The sequence below is a fragment of the Ischnura elegans genome, chromosome 2, assembly GCF_921293095.1.
Source record: "Ischnura elegans chromosome 2, ioIscEleg1.1, whole genome shotgun sequence".
Lineage (NCBI taxonomy): Eukaryota > Metazoa > Arthropoda > Insecta > Odonata > Coenagrionidae > Ischnura > Ischnura elegans.
In genome coordinates this window covers 17,531,393-17,551,921 of record NC_060247.1, presented here as the reverse complement: position 1 = coordinate 17,551,921, position 20,529 = coordinate 17,531,393, and the positions used below count along the sequence as shown (strand labels likewise).

Sequence of the window (20,529 nt, the reverse complement as noted above, 5' to 3'; positions counted from 1 at the left end):
GTCCGATCATTACGTTTTTATCAAGTTTCCCGATTAAGGACTTAAGGTTTTAGCTTTGGATTGTATAGCTTTAGAAAACTTTTGCCATAGATTACTTTTTGATAATGGAGGAATATACTTTCTGAGTTATGGTATATTCGGTCTAATCCATATAATATGTGTGCAATGCTCTGTATGTAACTAGTAGTTAAGTTGAGGAAAAATTAAAGCTTGTTAAAAGCATGGGAGATCTTAAAAAAATAGTGAAAAATACTAAATAGAAACATATCGAAGGGAGAACCACATTTTTTTAAATTAGTCAAAAAATCTAGTTTATGTCATTGAAATATCATGCTCCTGGAAAATTTTTAAATACCCCATGATAGCGAAAATAGTTTTTTCCTAAAGGGCTCATGTTAATTCAAGTCGATTTATCTTGAAAAAAATCGACTTTTCTTGTTTGCGGATTTTTCACTCCGATGATTTTTTTTAACTTTTACGTCCCATAACCCATTTACCCACACCTATCACAGTTTTGGCTGGGAATTTATGCCAATCAGTCATCACTTTGCAACTATATATAGCATCGCATTAATCATGGTGTCATGATAATGCTATTGAATAGTCTCAACCAGTCTACGTGAATTAATTAATTCGCTCAAACTAATCTTTATCACGAGCTTTAATAACATATTAACACCCCACAAAACTCAATAGAGGGTTTAATCATAGGAAATTTCGAGTTGCTAAGATATTCCATTGAAAATATAGGAGAAGGGAAAACTTTTCTCTCGACCCTTTCCTTCCACAATACACAATTACCTATCCAAAATAGGGAACTTTGACCACAGTAACCGGCTCCTTTAATGGACCCAATGTTGCATCCCTGGCTACTGCAGATATACCTTCGCTTTTGAGGCATACCTTAGCTCAAGTTTCGTGGGCCTATTAGCACATAGCTCGACGTCTTCCGAGGGGCACTGAAGTCCGCCGTGAAGTAAGTCCTCTATGGCTACTCAAACTACACGTGCGAAGAAATGATGAGACCGCGTTATATCCATTTGACAAGTCGTATCTTGCCAATTTTTTAGCGTAACAGTTACTAGAGTAAAACTAATGCAGTTATTCTTAGATTTACGAAATCAAAAGAGTAAACCACTGGTATCATTTTGTACATGCGTGGGTCATTCTACGTAAACTTAACGGAAAATAGTAAAAGTTTTCACTTCTACCCTCACCAATACTTTACCAACTTGACATATTATTGGTAATGAGTTTATGATTATTGAGTTTTAAAACAGCCAGAAAGCAATCCCGCAGATAATTGATTTTTGATGGCATATTGAATTACTTAGTTATAATTTTATTAAAGGATAATGCTACTAAGTGGCCCATTTGTTATTTTAGAGTATATAACAGTAGGTTGAGGCAGTATATGCCACTGGAAATGACATGTATTTGAGTAAGAAGTCATATTCACATTCAAGACAATTTCTTAGTATTTAAAGTATCATTGGCTAAGAAAAACAAAAAGTACGAAGGCTGGAGACCTTTTCAGCAGATAATATACTGGAGGTGACTAAAGTGTTATGTGTTCAAATTATACCATATAATTATTATTAGTTTTTTGGGGATTATTTTTTTGTATGATAATTTATTACCGTCACACATTATGTAAGAAAATCAACAGCGAATTTGAAATAAATTTTTCTTCCTTCGTGAAATTATTGAATATAAGCAATAGCAAGTAAAAACCACTTGTAATCCCTTTAAATTAAAAGTAACATAACACAAGAAATATGTTGACATAAAAAATAATTGCAGCAAAAAGAGGCCGTGCGAAATTGATAGAATTTATAAATATAAATAATGTCTTACTGGGGAGAACATGAACAAATTGATATCCATTCAAAATGTTTGGAAGTCTCAAATAATTTCTATTTCCTCAATTTAGGATTTCCGAACAGCAATTGATGCTTCTGAAACTTCACCTGGTGAATATTTGTACTCCGAAGGGATAAAAAATAAATACTCTGTTAGCATGCATTAATATTGACGTAGCGCGAATGACGTTTGATGCTTTTAGCAGGCAAAATACCCCGGGGTCCAAGAAATAATTCAGCATCCATAAATTTAATGATTACCTCTAATCGATTACAAGTCACCTAATACTATACTAAAGGCTACATTTTGTTATTACCAACAAACCTGGACTTAATTGTCATAATGTTGTTAAAATTAAATAGATAATCAAAATATAGGCGTGATTGGAATTTTTAGTCAACAACCTCTTTAGCAATATACAACTTGATAAATCAAGATGTATATTGCTCAATATGATAAATCAAATAACATTAGAATCAATTTTTTTTAGCCTTATCCTCACTTTACAACAGATCCATCATTTTTTGCCAAGTATCTCAGCTTAAAAAATGGTATTTGCATATTAATACATTTATTTTTCTACTTCACTCTTTTCATCAAAATACCTCATAACTCTTAATCTACCACAATCATCTTCTCATGGTAAATATTCTAGGTAAAATTATGTAATTCCTGCTGCATGAATGTGAATGGCTGGAATTCGAGTACGCAAATTGATAACTACATAGCATGAATGAAATATATTTCTATAGTTTGTCTTCTCATTCCTTACCTTATATCTCTACCCGCTTGTATGGTTGACCAAATAAAACAGCATTTTCTGTAAAAGAGAGAAAATATTATAAGACCCAACGAAGATTTGAAAGATACTTGAGATAACTGAGATGACTTTATTACAATTTTTGGGATACCGCAATCATAGGAAAAGTCCTATTTTGGTTTTGTATTTTGAAATGATTAACTTTTATGAGTAGAACAAATCGATAAAGCATCTATGAAGATAAATAACAAAAGTAATTATTAACAAAACTTGAAGTCGTTTCAACCAAAACATGTACCATAGCACAAATTTTCCTTCAATATATCCAAAACAAGAAAAATTCATCCACGTACTACTTGCTACAAGAAGAATGCAATTTTTATTTATATTTTCATATTGCACAAAAGTCAACTCATGCGAAATGGGACGAAGAAAGTTTGCGGATGTCAGAAGTAGCATAGAAGAACAGCGACTATGAACTTAACAAATGTTCCTCTGAGCGCAGGGTGTCTGTCACAGTTTTAACATATTTGAATGGTATGCATGATTTTACGGATGCTGTTAAATCCTTCGGCAGGCAAGTAACCGTTGGAAGAGTTTCTCGTCGAACGCATTTCCCTGTTTGAGGTAAGAAAATCAGGGCCACGTGGGTGTTCAATGAAACACATCTCCAGATTACGCTTTTGCATTAAATCACAGATTACCCCACAAATTTTACAGGTTATTTTGTTTGATTCACTTTATTTATCGCAGAGGTAGCATATTGCTATGTATAAGAAATTGATGAAGTGGAAACTATAAAGTACAACATTACTGTTAGATTTATAATAACTAGTGATGAATTTATGCAAGAAATATAAAAATTACAAATTTCCACCTTAAATAACACAACAATGAAATGCACTGATATAGAACTTGAATAGAACTTGCACTGGAATTATTACTTTTTACGATATATATGCAACTATATTTACACTTTACCGCTCATTCAAATTCATTTAAAATCTATACAGCATACTATTTTTACAATTTATGGTCCTCCCTGTATCAGTGCTGGTAAAACCCCTCTGGGTCACGCAGACATATGAATAACAAATATAAAACATTTAACCTGTTCAATAACACTGACCATGAGAATGTGAGCCTTTCATCCACGCATGCGTATTAAAATATAATACAACCATGCTCATAAGATTAACCAAATATTTCAACAAATCATTAAAACAATCAGATAACAAATATTATTTTCGCGTCATTTAATCGATAAATGCGGAATTAAAAACTTTTTTGGCATGATAAAACGCGAAATTAGTCATACAATTTGCAAACAAAATACCAAACTTTCTTTGCTATGACGAAAAAGCTACATGCTTATCATGATTCTCGTACATAGACACGTTAGAATTAAAGGATTTTAAAAGGATTATCAAGAGCTTAAATATTTTCCACCTACGTCAGTTCCAATGCCTTGAATACTGAATTAAGTATTATTCACTCCAACAGAACTGTCATACATATTTCATCGCAAAACATTCTCCAGATTACATAGAATCACAACAATTTAAGAATAACCCATTAAAATGTATGCACTAATTTACACAAAATTTTAATTATTTGGCATTATGTAAATATGAAATTACAGATATGAATATTTTTAAATAAAATGCAAAGCATTACCTACCTTGAAATAAATTCAAACCTGATAAATAATTCAAATAAGCTTATTTTAATCACTTATCCTTATAATTTTCTGATTTATCGAAGCCACAGTTTCCAAATCGTGGAAATTTTTACACTCATTAATATGTTTTGTAATCACAGCACAGCAAAGGTTTAATTGAACAATTACTTTCAATAGGCTACTATATTCAAAATGTAAATATATCATCAAAGACTCGACCCCTTTCACTGTAGTGACCGGGCCTTTCGCCGTTGTAACTAATTTTACTCGAAATAAATCTTGTATTAGGTTATTTAGGAATGCCAGTGCCAGTGTCTTGATACTATTATATTATCATTTTCCTTCATGATATTTGCTATTAGGCGCGTGCCCTGAGCTATTTTCTTCTTAATTAAATGAGGTTCAATTTTTCAACCGATTTTCAATAGCGCATGCCCATCGCCAGCAGTTTTCTTGAAAAGCGAGAAGGAAAATGCTCAATTAATGAATGACATGGATATAACATCAGATATCCAACGCTTTAATGCGGCTCAATGTCTTCGTAAAATGCGTTTGAGCCAACCACTGCTATTACTTTTCGAGAGTATTTTTATTCGTACTTACCAAATGTAACCGGGGGAGAGATTTAACAACTTCACTTCTAATTTCTCGAATACTATAAGGATAGGATTAGTAACGAAATATAACCAGGCCTTAGGAAAATGGCGATGGGTAAGAGAAAAACAAAGAAGTGGAATGTTTTTGCTGTCAACGCCAAGACTAATCCTGACAACCTGTAATTTTATCACTTCTAGAGGGACCACCACATTCTGAGTTCGTTAGATTTTGGGTGAACCTCTTACGAATTAAATTAAGTTAACCATTACATCGTGTCATGCGGAATTAGCAGAAAATAATTTTCCCGTACATCGGTACGGATATTCATGCATTATGAGGTTCGTTGAAAGTTCGAGTGTAATTTATTGACGGTGTACTCCAAGTAATTATTCAATATTTCCAGCTTAAATTCCATAATTAGAAAGCTAAAAGGACATAAATATATTTTGTATGATCCAAACTCAGCTTTAAATAACTAAATATCATTTACCAACGGGGTAAAATACTGTATAATTCGAAACTTCCCACCAGTTCACCATTGCCAATTTTATAGCGTTTTTATAGAAATTTCAACATTTTGTCAAGTTTTTCATCGTGGAAAAAGGTGGTCTCTCATCTTCCTGAATTAAGTAGAGAAAGGAATGAAATTGGCAACAAAGTAGTAGTTTCTGCTATAAATCTGAATATATAATAAGAGTTTAACTTGATTCGAATTGGTGATCTGACGAAGTAGATAGTATATTACGGTTTCAAAAAGTAATAGGTCAGACTAACTAACAAGTGGAGGTTTTCTCGATTCATTGTTAAAATTTGGAAAACCACAAAAAAGGCATTAAAAATCACTGACCAGAAATGTAAGAGATAGTACTGTTTTAAAGTCAACTCAGGTAAGCCGGAATAATTTCAGTTTTATCGATATTATCTAAGGGATACAAATTTCTACCAAAGACATTTCAATTTAAAACGGAAAAAGTAAAAATTCACGTGAAATCAACAATAACTTCCAAAGGAAAAAGAAACAAAAGAAAATTATTACGTAAAGAATTTTAAAGGCCATCCATGTGAAATCGCAGCAGATGTTCCTTTTTTGTTTCTTACTTGTGAGAGACGCTTCGTTTGAGACAATGCGTTTTTTTTTGAGACAACTAATGTTCCGGCCGCGTTTGCTTCACGACATGTAATTCGCGCACATTTTATATCACCTCATCGTAATTAACGGGTTTGGTAAAATGAAGTAAATTCACCATAAATATCGCGGAGTGTATGTTAGCATCCGACGGGAAAAAGAAAAAAATGCCAAATAGTTGGGGCATTCTTTTTTTTTGTTTTCAATTCGTAATTCATTCTCTGTAGTCTCATATTTTGTGAATTAAATTTAATCTCGGAGAAATCAATGGAACCTAAGACGTATAAGACTACCCATCCACTGAGGCAAGTCTGGCGTCCGGAGTTGTATTTTAGCTTCGAGGTATAATGGATTAATTGGAATGGACCACTGAAATTCAAGGTGGAGATAATCTCACAGATTTATCAATATCCTAAGATTCACCGTACCGTCTAATTTAGATAGACCAGATTTCATGTGAAATATTTCGGATGAACCTTGATGTTAAGACATAAAATAATTAGTTTTCGTGATACACGGTAGGAGCAAATAATGCACAATTACATTAAGCTTCAGACATGATGATTGACTTCATATTTAGATGTTTCTCAACAATTTAAATAAGGAAAATGTTATTGCGAACGGAATGTACGTAAAGGTAGCAAAATAAATTTTTAGGTAGTAGCTAAAATCTCCAATATTAGAACAAGATTGATCCGTGTTTCGCAGTTTTCAACAGGAAATGTCTCGTTCCCATTGATATATTAGAATAATAAAGAAAGTGAATGCAACAAATATTCATGAATAACTCGATAAAGAAAATTCTACATCAAATCAAAATCTAATGTCAAACGACTACAGATTTAATGAATTCATAGGATATAGTAAACATTTGAAATGAGCATTGTAGAAACCAAATGCACAATATACATATCTCTTTGTCGTATGTTTGTATTTGTATAGCATTTTCCTCGAAATATTTTATGAGTGGTTTAAAATCCTTTTATTTTTAAACAAAAAAAAGTGGATTGAGCTATTAAACTGATAGATTCTAAGCAATGACTACCAGCACATTTATTATCTCTAAAGCTGCTAATGATGAGGCAAATTGGAATAAAATAATTTATTCATCCGAATCATGGCAAACCTATTATCCAAACTCTGACCAAATATACTATTTATGATGAAATAAAAAATATTTAACAAGTGGACTTCTTTGAATCAGTTTTTTTAGTTTTTAAGTTTTTAAGCAAAGTTTTCATCATTGCCAATGGAACCCATATCCACATTTATTTTACAAAAATATTGAAATAAACCACGGTTTATTTAATTATGCACTCTATGTATTCAATCCGTATTATCCATGCTTCAACTGCTTTTTTTAAATTCAACATTTATGAAAATAGTTGGTTATAATATTTATTATTTTCTTAACAGACACTTGAATTACTATTTTCCTTGCTTCCATAAAACTAAATTATTTCGTAGGTAAACTAAAAAATTATTATAAAAGGTGTATGCAAAACTTAATACTACACTTATTATTTTGGGCTTTTACATTTGATTATAGGCAAAAAATCATTCACGGAATATCCATCTTATAGTGCCTGTTGTCGCTAAAATTACTGAAATACACACACCTCCCCCGTTACAAACTACATGCAATGAAAAGTTTAGGCGGTAGCTAAAATCTCCAATATTAGAACAAAAATGATCCATGTTTCGCAGTTTTCCTCAAGAAATTTCTCGTTCCTACTGATACATTAGAATAATAAAGAAAGTGAATGCAGCCTGGGTAAGCCATTTGAAAGCCCTGAATAGTATTACTGACAAGGACAACAATATTACGCATAAATTCAGTGAGGCATCCTATTACTGTCAGCAATTCCTCCCAGAGATGTGCTGACATCACGTTGGCCTCGAGTAACCTTTCCTCCGGCATATCACTGCCCTCGACCCCACCGAACGTAGCCTACGTTTCACCTCGCAACCTCTTTCAGGTTACCTGGAGATAATCCACTTTCGAGAAGGGCTCATCACGGGAAATTCGGAGATGGAGAGAGAGCGGTCGCTCACCGGAACCTTTCCTCTCCTCCGAAACCCTCACGTCCTTCCCAACCCTTCCTACCGCTATACACGACCATGCTCTCGGCTATCTCCCCCTCTCCATCTCCACGACTTCCCTGCGACGGAATGCTAAAATTTCCCCAACTTGGCTCTCTCGCTTTGTCCACCCCCTCGGGGCAAAGGCCACCGAAGAAATGATTACCGTCTCCCCGTCCCCCCGAGAGCAGCTCAATCAGCTAGGGATAGATCGGGACTGTGAGATCTCATTCCGACCGTTTCATTTCATTTCGGGACGAGTAATAACGTCGAAAAAAAGTTGCCGGGTTTCTAGGAATACCTGGAATGTTTATACACACAACTCGGGCCAATATAGGGCATTTATAGGACTTCGAGCCGTCTCTATTTATAGAACTCAATCATCCATGGGTGAGTTTATTCAACAGTTGATTTAGTCGGCAGTTGATTCCCAATTCCGACTTTGAATGGATTTGATGTTTTTATATTGAAGCTACCGTCATTCTTAGCCTTTCGGCAGCAGAATATAAGATTCAGACCTTACTAAAGAGATTAATAGGCACTGGGAAATTATTAACAATTAATTAAGGAATTTTAGACAGGATAACTGAAGGAAAAAATTAAATAACTTCAAAAAAATTAATTTGACGGGGTGATGTTACCTAGAGGAAAAATTAGTTCCGACGAAAACCGCAGAAATATCTTGAATTGATTTGAGTCATGCGCAAGTAGACTAAATTGCTAAAATATTCTTTATAGGTTCTGCCGGGAAAAGTAAAAAGACTATAAGCTATAATAGAATAAGTTATCTGAAAACTGGCTTCCAATTACTCACCAAAAATTGAAATTAGGATAAAACGGTTGAACGTAATTGCTAAAATTGCTTTTCATAAACCTAATTTAACTTCCATCGCAAGATAATTTATTCTACTTTCATTCACGGATGTATAAAAACGCCAAAATTCCTTTGCCACATATTTTCGATGATAAATTTAAGGAATTATCACACACATCTGAAATAACAATTACAAATTCCGAATATGAAATGCTAGAGCACAGCTGATTATCTAAGAATATCTTTCTGCTATGGCAACAAATATGGCAATAAACGTAAATGGATCCACGTTATTATATTTAAAACTGAACTTCCACGAGTGTTATTGTAGACCCGATTCAAAACGTCAAGTGTGAACCAAAGATATGATAGCCATAACAGGAAAATTATTCTTCGGGAAAGGAAAAAAAAGTCACCATTTGACATCCATACATGGTTGACACAGAAGAAAAATGTTTCAAAAAAGGGACAAAGGTCACGCACAACGGATCAATCTCCGATTCGAAGTCAATTCCCTGAGCGGCAGTTCATTATGTATCTTTCCTTATTTACCTAGATAAACCTGAGGAAAATAATGGCATGAAAACTTGACCATAATTTACTTTCTCAATTTCATTATCTCAGCCATCTAATGACCCGACCAGCCTTACCAGACCAGACATACCAGACTTGAAAAGATAAATTAATTGTATTTGATGGATTCCTTCGAAGACTATGGAGAAATAAATTGAAAGAATACTAAATTAGCCAATTGATAGAATAGTTTCACCAAATTAGCCACTTTAAATTGGTGTGGGATGGGATATCTGTACTGACAGGAACGCTCCAAAGTTGCAACTCCGTCCAATGTGCATTACCCTTAGGGTTGACGGCTTCATACATCTGAAGAGTGTAAAAATGAGTAAAATTATTGACGAAAAACTTTCAACTTGAGAATTTGAGCAAGGAAAAGAAGGAGGTGGTAAGAAGAACCAGGAGGTAACTTGGTGTCTCCCTATTTATTGCTACGAGAGATATCGTCCCCATTCTTGCAGATACTCCACAATACAGGAAACCCTTTTTTTGAAAATATTTTGCTGAGCATCCGAAGCAAGCACTTTTCAGTTCTCATCAACTGATGAGTCAAGTTTTGAGGACACTACAGCTGTAATTCAAGGTCCGGTAAGAGTTACCTTTATATTCGCTATTGAATAGGGCAATGTGGATTGCATGTCAAAATTAAACATTAGCAGTTTACATTTGCAGCTAAGAGAAAACTACCCTACCCTATAAGCAGCCGCAATATATAATTAAATTATCGTATAACGTTGAGAAACAGATGCGAACAGGTTTTCAAGCATTTAAATAGGTCTAATTTTAATTGTAATCTTACTTGCCATATTTCTACTTGAGATAATTAAAGGAAAAAAAGACAATTGAAGGAAATAAATACGCTATAAAAACCATAATTCGTTCAAATTATTTTTCAATTTCTATTTGAATTCGAATTAATTCGAAAATTGGTTTGGCACAGCACTCTAAGTAAAGCTCCTTCATCATCTACTCTATGTGATCACTTTGGGGGCCTTTCTCTACAGCTTTTCCCTCTTACAAGTGCTTTGTGTTACACACCTATACTAGTCCACAAAGCCCTGTTGAGGAATATAATTACAAAATAGTTTATTTATTTATTTATATATTTCCAACTTCCCCAAAAACAGCACTTTAAGGCCTTTACAACGGAGGATAAAAAATACACAACACAAACATCCATGCCCTGGATAGGGACCACCTACCCAGGTGGATTCGAACCTACGACCTGCGGTTTGGCAGGCGAGGACTTTACCCAACCGCCACCGAGGGTCTCCACATTCGCAGTGTTTTAAGAAAACAGTATTAATATTATGGAATTATTTTGTATTTAATATTGCATTCCATTTTTCATTAAGCTATCTATAATTTTTGGGTGAAACGTGATAAGAATGGCATAATAAAAGTAAATAAATCCTTCCGTAAAGGACAGAATCATATTTATTTTTCCCTTTATAATAGGAAATTAATTCTTCAAGAACGTTCAAGTAACTACGTGTTTTTATGTCGGATAGAATATATTTCAAAATCTTGTGTCACTTTCATCGAAACTACTTTTTCATCTAACTTATGTGACATAAAATTAATTTATGTTTGTCATTTAATATTATTTTAATTCTCGTAGATAAGAGAGAATTTTTTAAGTTGTTCAATCCTTGCTGTCAATTTGTCTGACTATGTGTTCCTTCATTGTATTTATTTAAAACCAGTAAGCCTGCAAACTTTTATTTACCTGATGGATAGCCAGATAATGAGTTTAGTTATAATAATACGGTATTAAATCCAAGCCGTTCAAGTCAAACTCGGATATAAACTGCTCACCAAACCGTTCAAATACGTTTAAACCGTGTTCATCGCTGAATGACGATGCGTTGAGCGGTTAGCAACGAAGAAACGCGGCTTGATACCTATGTGGTGCAGAATTCATTGTCACGTGGTATCAGGTCTCAAGAGATTTGGTAGTTGCATCGTTGTACGAGAAAGTATGTGTTGAGGGCAGATATATGAGAGGTTAGTCTGAGTAGGCGGAGCTCTGGAGGAGGGATGGAGATTTTGGCTAGATTAGGCGTAGGCTGTGGCCGGAGTGCCTTAGGACCTGTGGAGCGACGTAGCCTTGAGTGGAGGGTTGGACGTGAGAAAGGTTGCCCGGATGTTGGAGGAGGAAGGCGTGAGAGTGCCATTAATGAACGTGGGACTTTAATCACGAGAAACGGCTGTTTGACGTCGGCACGAAGAGAGGAAGAGAGAAAAATGAGATGGCGAGAGACAAATTGGGAGTCTGAAAGAAAAGATTTGTTCGTCATGTACTTTTTGCTGTTTTTCGCACCGGAAGTCAAGAGTTAAGATTAGTTCTCTAAAAATAATTCCAGACGTAATGAGAGAAGTTTACTCATCTTTTAGAACATTTAACGTCGCGTACACATGACAGACTAAAAATGGTAAGTGATGAAACGTAATTCATGAGATCAAAATATAACAATGGTAAACACCAGTATTGGAGAGTTTTTTGAGCCTACTGAAGATGTTACTGACCTCCAGAATACAAATTAAGCGTTAGTTTTTGGTGACAGCTGTATTTGACTTGACTATTTGACTTGCGAAAATAAAAATACCTATGAGGTAGGACATAAAAACTCACTGATTGCTATTTAATTTTTTTCGAGAAATTGAAGAAAGAAATACCTCATGAACCAAACTTGTTGCCATTGGGAAAGAGGACGCATTTCATTCTTCGCTTAGAATTGTCAATCAATAGACGTCAATGACTGGGATTATGTTCAGAAAGATCCATTTTCTTTAGGAAACCCTATTCATCTTGATAGAATACAAGATTGTCTCCCTCTTTGACAACCTTTGGAAAAGATACTTCATCAGAATGAGGAAATGGGCATCTTGCAGAGCCAATATTAGGATAATTTCACTTGCTATGATGGTTCTAATTTATGCCATCGAATTTCACCATGCAGAAATAACAGTCATCAATGCGGTTCAATGATTCTCCAAACCATAAGTACAACAGATTAAATAAATAGGTTATTACTTGTTCCCCAGTTCATTAAATATTCCACACATGTCTTGCAAACTCTATGTGGTACCCAAGTTTCATCTTGATCACCAAGTAAAAGCCCAAAATACCCACTATATGCCCCTATCACAAAATCGGACACTATTTCTTTGTTTTCTTGAAGTATAAATTCCCCACAAGGGCAGCAAAACAGAATTGTTTTACTGTAGACCTGTGTAATCGATCCATGAATTAGGTATTGCATAAACGACCGGGAATCATAAAATTCTTTCCCTCATTTTTGAATTTACCAGTTTTTCATTGAAATTTGCATTTTTTTATGTGCAGCCTCAGCAATTTTCAGGTGATTAAAAAAGAATATGAAATAACCCTACGGCGTAATAGAATACGCGAAAATGGCTATACCTACATCGGATTTCGATTCGGCGGGAATAATGACTTCTTTCAAAACACATTTGGCGAGGATTTATCGGTAAAGATAGGTTTTATACCAAATTAACACCAGAAAAGGACTTTTATTCTTATCTTAAATGACGCACCATGTTCACGTTCAATCATAAGTCGACACATTTGCCTCCTGAAATTAAAATAATGCCAAGTACATCCTCCATTGACTATTCAAAAATTGCATTGTTTTACGACCAATTACGGTTGGCATATTGATAAAAAGTTCAAAACAGGCCTTTTCCTTTTTGCGGTCTACTTAAAAAAAAAACAATAATCCATTAGCTTTGAATTCGCCAGTATTTAAAGCTTGAAAGAACACGCACATATTTTGCTCAACTTACTTACGTAAGATCTCGCGTAAGAATCAACTTTGACGAAAAATATTTCAGAATTTAGAAGTAACGGATAAATTTGTATGGAAGTAAAAAGACGCTTCCAAAACATTTTTCTAAAATCCCTAGAACTGGTAACTTGGACTAAATAATCGTCACTGTGTGTGTGTGTGTGTGTGTGTGAGTGAACGCAAGTTGACGGGGGATAGTTAGTCCTATGAGCGGCTAGTATGACTGCAAAGTGATTCGCAATGCGCACCATGCTGCAATTCTACCCAGAAATTGTCTCGCCGAAAAAGGCATTTGTAAATTCAAGACCGAGAGCTTCAGTCCCATAAGCTCGCCTCTTCAAACGACCTTTTCCCATTACTGAAGGAGAGGGAGCATTTCTAAGCGACCCACGAAAGCGTACGCGATGCAGTGAACATCCGCGGGTGGCAGGTTACGTCAGTGGCGACGGAGAGTATGGGGGATGGGGGGGGGGGGCGAATGAAATATGTTATCGAGGGAGCAGGGAAATGTATTGCTCAATTCAACGGGCTTCCTTTTAACGCCGCCATTCCATTCCTCCAGGGCTCCATTCGACCGATTTCTCCCTTTATCTCCACCTCCCCACTTTCGAGACTCGATTTTCGCGTTTCCATTTCGACCCGTCGCTGTAATAATCGCCTTCTTTCACCGACCGAGCCCGCACCACATGTCGTTCAAGGGAACGTTTTAAAGTTCAACCAGCTGAATTGGAAAATGACCTGGATGTGTTAGTATCACTATCATGGGGATCTGCACGGATGGTTAGCCATCTTCAGTGGGTCTGAATAGTTCTAGTAGAAAGCTTAAGTCGTTTCAATGCGCGGAACAGGGGAAAGCTTAATGCAAGGGAGGAATATGGTAATAAGGAAAAGAAGGGAAAGTGAATACATGGAAGAAGGAACTAACGTAGTATCCCTAAGGAAAAGTATAAGCTATGGGGTCGTGCAGTCAAACCTAAAATCGTAATTCATTGAAAGAATTCGGTATAAGAAGGCAAAGAAAATTTTCATCTAAAAAACTCAACGAGCCACTCTCACATAATTTTCATATTCAAATTCCGAGAACATAGGTGACATTATCTTAACTTTTGGATGTTATTACATAAACTAAATGACCAAAAAAACAAATGCTACTCTCTTACGATATTCTTTTCCCCGTAAGAAAGATGTGGTTCAATACTTTTAGTCTCATAGAATAAAATAAAATAAAATTACTTTGTTTTATTCCACACTTTATTTTAAATAGCACGACCCGGGTTTCAGCATCTAATGCTATCATCAGGATAACTGTTGATAGCATTAGATGCTGAAACCCGGGTCGTGCTATTTATAATAAAGTGTGGAATAAAACAAAGTAATTTTATTTTATTCTATGATGAAGCAATTCCACGAAGTAACGCCTGAGACCTTGTCTTATATTAAAACTTTTAGTCTCTTTTTGAATTTTCATCTATTTCACAAAATCATCAAAATATTTTAAAAACTGATTATGAGAGTAAAAAATCATGAAATCTTTTATTTCTATAAAAACAGTGTCCTACACAGTAAAAACTACTACTCATCACTTCTCTAAAAGTTGGCAACATCGATTTGTTTAACGCCGACGAGGCGCCAAATAAGGGACAAGTCGTCTCACTACGCATCCTTTTTTAGCTTCTACCATCTTCTGATTTATATTATCAAAGATGAACGCCCTCCTAGCAGCACACGCGGGATGAATTTTGCGGCATTCAAGGCGTGGGAGGGGGAGAAGCGAGCGGGGAGGGGACGGGATCGGCTTGCTGCTCTTGTATCCGCGACGCCGCGTGGGCGTTGGAATATTTTCTTCGCGGGCGCGGACTCAAATTCGGCATTTTGTGGCTGAACGGTGGCAGATACGTCAAAATGAACGAAATTATTGCCCTAGAAGAACAGTAACTCGGCAAATTACATAGGGAATGACCATAAAATATTATATTTTTCGAATTTTGACCCTCCCCCCCTAAATTGCATTTGAGCGAGGGTCAGGGGTTCACGTAGCGGTCTCAATTCTTTCAGGCCTTATTTTTGATCAGTTCCACAACTTTTTTTCATTGGGCCAGATGGATTTGAAAAAAATCGATTTTTGCGATCTGCCCTAGTATACATGTCTTGATTACTGCTATACAAGTCAACTGTTTAGGATCGACTTGTACGTGTGGCTGCGAGTGCAAAGAACTGCGAAGAGAGATATTGAGATTCGACCTATTAAATAAGTTCAAGCAGTTTATATTTGAACGCAGTAGGAGACAATGGTTAAGGATATATCGCATGGACTTTATTTCACTACGCAAGCAAAGAAGGTGAGATTAAATTGATTTTATTTATATTTATCTGTCAATAGGTATCAATGGCAATAGTCAATTTATTTAAATTTTCTCATGAAGAAAAGAGGAGAAGAAATTATAACTCTTTCGTAACCGTCACTTCTTTTCTTTCTCTACCCCAGCCATTGGCGTAGCCAGGGGGGGTGTAAGGGGTCCGAACCCCCCCCCCCCCCGAAATATAAAAGCACAATTATTTTTCTTCATAAAAGAAAACAAAATATTGAAAAATCATGAATTTACAAAATATTTCTTTAACAAATGAAGTTTTTTCGATTGTGAAAAGTGTTAAAATTAGTTTAAAACCCATTAATTAGTGCCCTGTCTTTCAAAAATTTTCCCCCTGGTTTTGGACCCCCCCGAACGAAATTCCTGGCTACGCCGCTGACCCCAAACGTCTTTCAGTCCATTGGAACTTTAGAGACACTTCCGTGTTAATAGTAGGAGGGTCATTCTCCCACAATCGTACAAAATTATGTCCATGGACTGCAATAAAAAAACCAGCACAGGTATACCCAAAATTAAGTAGCATATCATTTAATGTGTCTTTTTACTAATTTTAGTGACAAATTATCAAAGAAAAAAATTATATTCCCCAAATGTAATGTCCACAGACTATGATTCTTTAAGTCCGTGGAAAGTTCCACATAGGTTTTCGATGAGGTGGTTTTTTGTATTAATGACCTTTACAAAATAATTTATTACAAAATCCATGATTAAACAAGTTAAAACAATATAAACGTTCCAAAATAGTATTTTTGGGATGTTTCATTTCATAATATTTATTATAAAATAAATAAACATTTGTCTTACCGAAAGTCAAGAGTAGAAAAAGCATTGTCCGTGGACACACAGGAAAAAGGGGAAATTATTAATAGGATATGGTGGCAGCCCTGAAAAACCAGTGGATAGAGAATTTTGTGAGTTTATACTTGGTTTAGTGAATGTTTTAACGTTGGAAGAAAAATTTTGGTTCAGTTCTTTGAAAGAGGTCATCAGTCATGTCCGTGCACAGGTAAAAATTAGTAAAAGTAAAATCTTTTACTAATTACAATTGAGATATCTTTTGTAGCTATAAAATGAAATTACAACGTTGTAAGGAAGTGCCCTAACTTATATTAAGTCCCAACTATAACTTAATTTAGAGGAAATCGTCATGTCCGTGGACGTCATGTCCGTGGATATCGTGTTCGTGGAATCTGCAGTCCATGGACTTGACAGGTGGTAACGGGCATGATGTTACCTACACTATGACTAGTTGCAGAATGTAAAAATACAAATTGAAAAAAAAATCTCGTAAATAAACACAAACTCCTCTTCTGCTATGTCCGTGGACATATATATCGTATCCGTAGACAGCAAAAAAGTAAAAATAAAATAAATTGTAAATCTTACTAACGATCTCTGCTACTTACGTCATTATAATTTATGATGAACAAACTGTAATCACACAATTTTGGTTCTCAATAAACAAAAATTAATTTTTTAATATTGCCTGTAGAAAATGTACGTTTTTGGAGATTGACCCAGGAGCGAGATATCACCTGGGCACTACTGCTATAGCAATATACTGCGACGCGTAAAACATGCTTCAATGCTTCAAAATTTATCATATTTTACGATAAAATAAAATCGTTGAGCGAGCCCATTCCGAGCCGTACTGAAAAAATCGACTAGTTTTGATTCAAGAGTCGATCCGTATTTGTGGAGGGATGGGACGAAATGTCCTCAAAACACTTCAATAAAACCATAAAATGAAATTCCCAAGGTAGGCATTTTTTAAGTGCTATTCATGTTCCATTTCATTTCAAATATGTCGTAAAATTAGTGTTCAACCTTTAGTAATGCAGGGGAACTAAAAGCACGGTTAAGAACCTCTAAAGTTGAAATGAGTAATAGGTAACGTATATTGCCACATGACACCATTTTTTACCCCATTGAGTTATACCAACAGTGGCAGCAGGTACTTCCGTACTATCTGTAACTTTCTAATAAAACTAAAATATGAAGTTGCTCGGAAAAAGTTGAAATGGTTCTTTGTGCGCGATATCCCGTTCAATAATTACCAACATTTTATAATTAATAGTAGCGGGCGTAACTTGGTGGAAATCCATAATCGCAGGAATAGAAGGATCAACAACTTTGCTATTTCCACATATTAATTTATTGACACCGACCATGGTTTCGTTACAGAGTACATACCTTGATAATGTTACTCTGTAACGAAACTATGGCCGAAACCATATTTCTACCAACATTTTGTTTTAAATATTGTTGCAGTTCCAGGGATCTATCTCGAACAACGAAGACTTAAACTTTTTCAATCGATATTAGCCCACCCTGAGATGCCCTCTTCATACGCCCTCTACTTGCTACAACGAATGGTGATGAGATTTTGATTCATTGAATTTGCACGACAAATTTTAAATTTGACAAGGAAAATCGCCAATCTTAGCTCGTCGATGCTACTACAGCAAAACCAGCTTCTATGCGGAAGACTCCTCAAATACCAAACTCCTATGACGTATAAGCGTAAACTACAACTGGGACTATCTACCCTCGCACCCTGCATAAGAATCCTATTGGTCGTGCATCGCGCACCAAGATGCCGGTAAAATGGATAAAATTTTATTCCCAAAAAGTATATTTCGATACCGAATTTATTTTTCACATATTTAACCTTGGTTGAATATAAGATAAGTGTGTCTGTTGGCATCTAATTAAATTATTGGAAAAATTCGAAAACGATGTAAGCCAATTCGTTACCGGTTGGAAGTAAACTTTGCGTAGTTAATATTGACCCTCTTTTCCACAGATTTAAAAATGCTTAGTTATTTAAATACGTGGCCAAAGAAATCAAAATTCCCACTCTCACAAATCGGAAATATATTTATAAAATTAAAATGCAAATGCAAAATCCATATCGCCAGATTAATTATATGTTAATTTATATTATGCGTAACTTGATACAATATTTAAGGCAAATGTAACTGTCCTATTGTTAAAATATGTCTAAAATGACAGCCATAAAACATGATGGTTCCACCTGCAAGTAAGACAATTTTAATTTTCATGAAAAATGAAATGTTCTATGCTTTTAATTAGTGTATACTCAGAAACATAAAAATTTTCTCTCTACGTTGGGTTATTCGAGATTCGCAGCTAAAAACCTTCAATCTATTGCCAATCGTTCTTCTCACATGACTACAACGTTCTTACACAGCAATGGTTAAGATAAAATGCCTAAGCATAGTACTAATAAGATATTCTGCACTTAATGTATCCTTACAGTTTTGCGTTTCACCTTTTATAACATTTCATTCCACATTCAATCATCCTCCATTATTGTAATCAGGATACAACTGTAATAAAATTACCATATTATATATGTGCTCCCATGTGAAAACGGTGTTATATTGATTCTCCATTGGGGCACATCGACACAATGCCATTCCTAACTTCCTTTGATAATGAATTCTTCATCGTGACATAATGGAAAATTGATTTATTGCTTGAAGATGTGCATAAAATATACTGAAAATAGATAAAACAGATTCTTTCCCAAGGGATTTCACCAAGAGATACGTATCTGGTAGATATAATTTATAACTAATAATTCAAAGCCATAAACGCCTTTAGCATCTGCAAAAGAATCAGTTTAGGATTTTAATTCTAATTTTACAAAACATTACCAATTCCGTGATTCGCATATTTTCCCAGACAGATTTCCCAGATCTTTGAGAATGCATTGCTAATCCTATGAAGCTAAGCTTGCGTGACCTATTTTTCATTTCTGGTGACCACCTGTACGGATCAAGCTCCATAGGCTGAGAGTTTAAGCCTTTAGTGAGATTTTAGCAACGGTACCCTGAGGAATATTTTCTAAAAATTCACTAAAAACCCGGGTTCCTAGGGAGGCCAGCGTAGCGAATGCGCAAGCATTTTCCTTCTTTCCTCTCCGACCTGGCGTAATCCCTCGTCAAACCGTATCAACCTCACCGTATCTTTACCTTCCCATGCAAGCCAATTTGAAGTTTTCCTCGGTCTTAAGCTCTTTGTAAATCTTTACTTATAAAAGGATTTTCTTTTACCCTTGCATCCGAAGCAATTTTTCAAGGGTCACCACTAAGAAAAATTTCCATCTTCATTTCTTTAAATTATTTCTTGCAACGTTTACATACTTCATTATACTAACTTTTTTTTTAAACACAACATGGCGGAAGAAAGTGGTCCAGCTTTCAGCTTAACTTTGCATTCCCTATCACGCACCTTACTGAGGACTGTAGAAGTGTACCCCTGGAAAGACAACGACGGTTTCAAAATTTACTATTTTCTATTCTACCTTATAAAATATCTCATATTTAGTCGCTATGCATCCTTTCATGCTAATCTTGAGATTTTATTAAATGAACAATTATGTGAGATTTATACCGTCGCATATTCAATTAAGGTTTAGGTCTTTATTAAATGAAATCTTTGCTCTGAAAAAATTACTTTGCCAAGAAAAATCAATTGTAATAACTGTTTTTCGACTATTACTCTATGAACTTTAACTATTACTTTATTGAAAATTTTCCAGAAGCTGCAGACTTAAAAATATGGTAACCTCATTTTTCACCACATTTCAAACCTTGATTTTATCTTTATCTAATTTTAATGGATGTCTCTTATTTCGCACACTATCAGTTTCCTAGACCAACACTTCTGATCCAATAAGCGAAGTCTCAAGTAAATTGGAAATGTAAAGGTCTCGGTGTATTCATACATATGCGTGCTTACCTTATAAACTTCGAGGACATTATTACACAATATGAGCACACAGTTATAACGTGGCCAACCTTTGTCTACTTAAAAATAGAAA

At 35.1% G+C, this 20,529-nt stretch overlaps 1 long non-coding RNA gene across 2 annotated transcripts in view; it reads right to left on the bottom strand.

Annotated features, from left to right (window-relative positions):
• The window catches only part of LOC124174006, a 284,348-nt gene that overhangs the window by 172,838 nt on the left and 90,981 nt on the right, over window positions 1–20,529 (bottom strand). For both annotated transcript variants that reach the window (XR_006868832.1, XR_006868833.1), the window contains exon 3: window positions 2,636–2,683. This is a non-coding gene — a long non-coding RNA (uncharacterized LOC124174006). The remainder of the gene's footprint in view (window positions 1–2,635; window positions 2,684–20,529) is intronic.